Source organism: Carex rostrata, chromosome 2 (assembly GCF_964058835.1).
Source record: "Carex rostrata chromosome 2, lpCarRost1.2, whole genome shotgun sequence".
In the NCBI taxonomy this organism is placed as follows: Eukaryota; Viridiplantae; Streptophyta; class Magnoliopsida; order Poales; family Cyperaceae; genus Carex; species Carex rostrata.
The window spans coordinates 2427881-2435514 of record NC_135919.1 but is presented as its reverse complement, the minus strand read 5'-3'; positions in this window follow the sequence as shown (position 1 = coordinate 2435514).

Below are 7634 nucleotides of genomic sequence, written 5' to 3'. Positions count from 1 at the left end.
AGATGATCGTGGAAGAAATATTTTTCACATTTCAGCGGAAGTGAACCAAGAAATCATTTTTTCAGAAATATTTACAAAGTCATTAGAAATTAAAGAAATGGCAGGAAGAATGAATAATGCGGTGGATTATGAGGGAAATACACCAATGCACATTGCAGCAATGAAGGGGCACACCTCAATTGTAAGAGTTATTTGGGAAAGCAAGAGTCGCATTGGCATCCTTACAGAATCCTTCTTCAAAGGATTCTGTAAACATGTATCAATCATTGTAATCTCAGCGTTCCAGACTTTATGAGCGTAAGATTTACTAATATGGGAAAGATAATAAGTGTCGCTGATAGTAATGAGTAATGCTAGCATTTGCTATTACTTTTTCTTTTGGCCTTGACCTGCATTTACAATTTTAACTATAAACTTTAATTTCTACACCGAATTTTGTCAAATTTTATTTGAAGAAATTTTAATAAGTGTCGCTGATTTTAAAATATACGGTTAGATGGATATTAATCTATATGTCATGTAATTAATTACATGCATGCTTCTATGATATTCTAAATTAACTTATTTGTCCGGTATTAATTAGATTTCATAATGTCCAAAATCTAAAAAAAAAATCGGAAAAAATTCGTAAAATTCGCGAATTATTCGGGTCTAATTCGGTTAAAGTTTGGTCAACCGAATAATTCAGTGTTTGGTTCGGCATCACCCAAAAAACCGAATTATTCAAGTATAATTCGAGTATAATTCGTGAATCTTGTGACTATGGTGATAACTAGCGCTTGGAGAATTTTTTTTCTCCTAGTACCAATTTTACCCTCCCAACCCTCTCTTTCTTCTTATGACTCAATTAATAATGCCAATTCTCTCTCTTCAATCAATTAAAGGAAACAAAGACCCTCTCTCCTCCAAAAATATAAATGCTCAATTAATGCAAACTCAACACAAAAATGGAAATGAATCAATTTGTAGAATTTATATGAGAGAAACTCGGAATAAAATCAAATTTAATCAACAATGGACCATGTTGGTAGTTGTTATATAGTAGTTTAATCAACAAAATATTATGGCCTCATTGATCCAATGCTTTGAGCCAATGTATCTGTTAGTAGTTGTACGATTGTTACACAAATATTAATGACTAGTAAAGATTATTTAAAAAAAGAAAAGAAAAGTAGTTATCTGATTTACCTTTGTGCAGTTTTCACCATGACCGGAAGAAGATAGAAACATGCATTAAGCAATTGTTAGCTCAGACAGAAGCAATTTTGACCAAGACAGAAGAAAAAAGATAGACTAATAGAGGCCGTTTTGACCGTGACTGGATAATAATGTGGTTCTCTTATTTGCCAATTGGGATTTGTTTTTGTATTAGCAGAGGAAGGTTGTAAATGTTGTTGTATGATATGTTCTAATTGAGATTGTAAACGATGATGTATGATACGTTCTAATTGAGGTTTCTCATTGATTCATTATTTTTTTTATTTATTATGCTTCTAATTATCTTCTATACTTATTACTTGATCTTTAGTATAAATGTGGTATATACTGCTTCATAACATGCATACTAGTTTAATTAGGTAAAAAATAAAAGAGAACATTATTCCTCAGTTTAGTGAAATTCGATGTTCTTCTTAATCCTCTTATTTCTAATCTCTCTAATTAGCTAGCGTTCAATCAATAATAACAACCTTAAATTTTTTAGTATCATGAAACTTTCATAAAAGAGGGTATTCTAAGTTGTATACAAAATACACAAAAGACCTATCAAGTTCCTATTGTATAGTTAGCTCTAACTATTCAACATTCATCGTTCCATGCTTATCCATATAAGGGGGCAATATAATATTGCTGAAATATGGATCCGTGTTCTTTCTTGAAACCTGAATTTTGCATAGAAATGAGAAGACAGACTTACTTGAATTAGAATAAAATAATCATCATGCTCCAACTGATATCTCATACTCAGAAGTGAGCGCATATCCTCTGTATCTCATATTTTGCGTGACCGACGTGTCCGGTGCCTATTCGGGGATAGTGCAGGGGCAGTATTATTTGAGCTTTGAGATTAGTGCAGAACGTATTTGAACTGTTGAGATATTCCATAAAGTCACACAAAATATAAGATATCTCAGAGGATGCGAATTCCTCAGAAGTAACCCATTTTGCATTGGAAAATATTAGGTTTTTGGACCAGATTGGAAAATTTATTTCTGTTTTCAGATGAAAATTAATGAAGTTTCTGTCTTTATTTTGTCAAATGACCCCCCTACTAAAAAATTCTTCGACTTATTTTAAAAAAAAATCCTATAAATTTGATTTCATTGCCAGTTTTTATTTTCCTATAAATTGTACAATTTGATTCGTTTCTATTATTGGGTATATTAGATTTGGAGGAGAGAGTCTCACTAGTGGAAAATATGGAATCAGGATCGGTTATATACACATATCAGTATCGGAATCCAACCGATCCTGTTGAAGGCGATACTGATACTATCAGGATCGGTTTTATATTTTTTAAAGAACCGATCCAAATAGAAACTATTAGGATCGGTTTTTTAACAAAACCGATCTTAATAGTTGTTATCTAGATCGGTTTTTGACTAAGAACCGATCCAGATACGTACTATCAAGATCGGTTTTTATATAAAAACCGATCTTGATATTTTTTTTCGAATTTTTTTTAATTAAAAATTACATATCAATATCGGATTTTATATAAAAACCGATCTTGATAGTACGTATCTAGATCGGTTTTTATATAAAAACCGATCTTGATAGTTTTTTCGAATTTTTTTTTAATTAAAAATTACATATCAAGATCGATTTTTATATAAAAACCGATCTTGATAGTTTTTTTGAATTTTTTTTAATTAAAAATTACATATCAAGATCGGTTTTTATATAAAAACCAATCCAGATATGTACTATCAAGATCGGTTTTTATATAAAAACCGATCAAAATAGTATTTTCGATTTTTTTAAAAAAATTACATATCTAGATCGGTTTTTGAATAAAAACCGATCTAGATACGTACTATCAAGATCGGTTTTTATATAAAACCGATCCTGATGTTTTATTGAAGCTAAAAAAAATATTTTTATTTATTTGACCAGCTTCCATATATATTTTGCTGGCCAGCATCCTAAATTTTTTTTTTTTGCACAGTAAGAAGCAATAATCAATTAAATATCATATACACATTCTAAATTAATTATCATACACATCTTAAACTATTACAAAAAATTCATGTACTTCATACAAAGTTTTGTGAAGCATTACATATTATAACAAGAAATTTAAATCCAAAAAAAAATTAATTAACAAACATACAAGTGACTAATTGGGCTATTTCTTCAATTAACACACATTTATGCAATTAATGTAAAGCACAACAATAAAAAAATCAATAATTACCTCTTTTGCAATCACATCACTTGAGATTAAAAAAGACCCTAAAAACAAAAACAAAGGTAACAATTAGATGGAAAAACATTTTCCAATAAAAAATACAAAAAATTGTGTTTTAAAAGTATAATAATGAGAAAATTAGATAAAGCTAATACCATGATAGTTGATCGGCCGGATGATTAAGTAACTTGAGAGAGATATCCTCAAAACTGTAAAACAATATACAAACACCATTAATTAATTTTTGAAACAATAAAAAAAATTAAAAACTGGCACAATTGAGCCGGAGGTGCGAGAGGCTCGGATTTGAGAGGAAGAGACGGAGAGAAAGAGAGAGAGAGACGGAGACAGAGAGAGAGAGACAGAGTACTGAGGATTTGAGAGGGAGATACGGAGACAGAGACAGAGACGCTAAATTGAAAATGAGAGGCGCGAAATGAAAATAAGAAGAACCCTAGCTAAGCTGGTTATATAGGAAGTTATCATTAGGGTCGGTTGTTTATAAAGAACCGATCCTAATAGTATCAGGATCGGTTTTTTATTATAAAAAACCGATCCAGATAGTAGTTTTTTTTCTTTTATTTGGAAAATCTTTTCATATGGTTATGTTTAAATAAATATAAAAAATTACATATTAGAAATATAAGTTAATTATTTAATAGAAATTTTATTTAATTTTCAAATTCTACTTAAATAATATTAAACAGCAGATAGGTACTATTTGACATTGATATTTCATTAATGTAATTTTGATGAAAATTAATGTAATTTATATTATTAAAATTTATGTGATAATATAATTAATTATTTGACATTGATATTTCATTTTGAAGTCATTTTGACTATTGAATTTTTTTATACAATCATGTATGATGCATCAATGACTTGTGCCATATAATAATATACATAGGACTTGAACCCTTGTTGTGTGGGGTTGTGAAGGAACGAATACGAACATTAGCATTTGGTCGATCGGAACCGTTAAAATGAAAGAATGTCATATTAATTTCACCATTATAAAATTTGATACAATTCGGGATTCATTTACTAGTTCATCAAAGCAAAACAATATAGCAACATCGCACGGCCGTAAATAGTTTACGTTGGATCTTAATATTATTTAAGTAGAATTTGAAAATTAAATAAAATTTCTATTAAATAATTAACTTATATTTCTAATATGTAATTTTTTATATTTATTTAAACATAACCATATGAAAAGATTTTTCAAATAAAAGAAAAAAACTATCTGGATCGGTTTTATTGCTACAAACCGATCCAGATACTATCAGGATCGATTTTATTGCTAAAAACCGATCCTGATAGTTCACAAATTAGGATCGGTTGACTAAAAAACCCGATCTAACTAGTTTTTAGGATCGGTTTTGTTCAGAAAACCGATCCAGATAGGTATTAGTATCGGTTGTTTCATATAACCGATCCAGATAGGCCGATCCTGATTCATGTTTTTGCACTAGTGTCTCTGTTACTTTCTTTAATTGAGTGAAGAGAGAATCTGCGTTACTTAATTGAGTCCGAAGAAAGAGTGTTAGAAGAGTAAAATAGGTATTAAGACAAAAAAAATTCTCTCAGTGCTAGATATTACAATTGTTGCATGTAGACCGAAGGAGAATAGGAGAGGAAGAGAGGATGAGACGGAGAGATCTAGATCTAGATCTAAATCTACTTTTCACACTTGTGAAATAGATCAAATTGAATGAAAGTGAAAGGATGACACTTTTATATAGACTTTCATAATTACTTTAATGCCTTCACTTAAAATCAAAACGAACATCATAAAAAGACATATTAGTATTATCATGAGGGTTCTACCTCATGAATTGGAAGGAGTTTGTTGTGTCCCAATTTATTTAAAAGAGCTTATTTATAAATTTGTTCTTTCTTGTAATTTACATGCATGTTTATTTGGACTTCTATGTAAATTGTGTAAACCAAATAAACTCATCTTTATAATTTACTGTTGGAAAGAGGAAAAATAAGAAAATGGACTTAGACCTCCAATATCTTTGTATTGCTCAAAATCCTAACAATTATAACGGTAGCAGAGCTGAACTAACACAGGGGATCGATTCAAAAAGCGACTAAGGTGATCAGAATATCTCTGTTTTGTATAACCTTTTTTTAGAGTCTTGGTATGGTATTGCACTTTTAAATTTTATTCCCCCACAATATTTATTGAATTACAACATAAATCAATCCATTGATTTGATAAAAAGATAAAACAGTTAAAATACAGAAAATATTCTCTTCAAATTGTTCCTATTAATCTTATAACTAAATATACAAAATCAAAGAAAAACGGTCATACATTCACAAGACATGGGAAAGAGACATACTATCTGAAAGCATGAATGAAATCGGTTGTTATTCTTTTAGTCTAACTGTTAATTTTTGTCGAGATTTGTATAAAAAAAATGAATGGTTCGATGAAGAAAAGTAAATTTCTGTTTTTATTTTTTTTCAAAATAATAACAACAGATTTGTACTCTGAAAACATCATGCATGATACAAATATATTTGGAGTGTTTTTAAGAAAGAAATCAAATAGAGCAGCACATTTATAGAGCTAGATGTGACAATATCAATAATTCTTATCTGCGTAGTTTTCAAATCAAACTTAATTATTTAGCTTATTGAGTAAAAGGGGAAGATTATTTCCCCCATCCAACATCGATCTGTTAGTCATTTTCTATTCTCATATAGAATACGGGAGGAGCTAGCTCATGTGCGATCTGAACTCGACTGAATTAAATTGAATTGACCTGATAAAGTAAGTAGACCTCGAGATCAGCCATTGGTTTGACAAATGAATTAAATACAAATTAATGAGCAGCTTGGTTGTGCTCGATGAATTGTGAACTATATTATATCAACCTGATCATTTGAATTCATTAATACACATCGTTTGCTGCGCACCACGCGGTATGGCACACAGTGACAAATGAATTATTCGGATTCGGTTCGGAAAAGGTTCGGAAAAAGTTCGTAAAATTTGCAAATTATTCGGGTTTAATTCTGTCAAAATTCGGTCAACTGAATAATTCGGCGTTCGGTTCGCCATCACCAAAAAAACGAATTATTCGGGTATAATTCGGATATAATATGCAAATCTTGTCACTAAACTATGGCATACAGTTGGATGGGGTATGAAGAATATTTTTTGAAGATTTATGCAACATGAATTTGACACGATCGAACGGTCCCGAGCTGCGTAACGTATTTACACCAACTCTTTCAAATTGATATCACATGATTAGATTTTTCACTTTATACATTCATTGAATTGTTAAAAGAAAAGATGTGCTTAAATTTTTTTTTTTTGTGAGAATAAATAGTTTATTTCTCTACCCGCGATGCATGCACAATAATATTTCGGTATAAATTTGTACATGCATTACAAGGAAGTAAATGAGCTTTTGCTTTACTCAAAGTGGCTTAATAAAAAGTAAAGAAATTCCAAAAAATGTAAAATTTGGTCTCCTAGCACATTTTAATATGGAGATCACATCTAACGGTTTGGATTGATCATTTGGACTTTAAAAATTGGAAAACAACTTGGTTGCACGGGAGGCTAGAAATAATCGATTGTATATTAGCCTATCTCTCTCTATCTATATCTCTCTCTATATATATGTTTACAGAATTTGTTATTTTGTTCACATGATGTTTTGTCAAATTTGACTGATTTTATATATTAAATGCATTGGTAAATAATATTGTTAGTTTGTTTTGTAATTTTTTGTGTGTGAAAAACATAATTATATAATAGATTTTGACTTGAATGAAGAAAGTATAGACGACATAGTTTCTGAGAATCATAAATTCACAAGACATGGGAAAGAAATTGGCTATTATATATTCTTTGTGTTTGGATGGAGCAAAAATAACACTAATCCGAGAATAACACTATTCTTTTAAGCTATTTAATGTTTGGATGAAGTAAGAATAACAATAACTCATTATTCTTTGTTTGTGTTATATGGGTTAGCTCACTATTCTACTAACTCAACTAAAAGTTGAGTTAACTACTATTCTCAAACTTGGGATAGCTCTCTACTTGTTATATTCCTTGTTTCATCCAAACGTATGTACCAGTCTAACTGTTGATTTTTATCAAGATTCGTATAAAAAAAATTGAATGGTTCGATGAAGAAAAAGTAAATTTCTGCTTTTTTTTTCCAAATAATAACAACAAATTTGTACT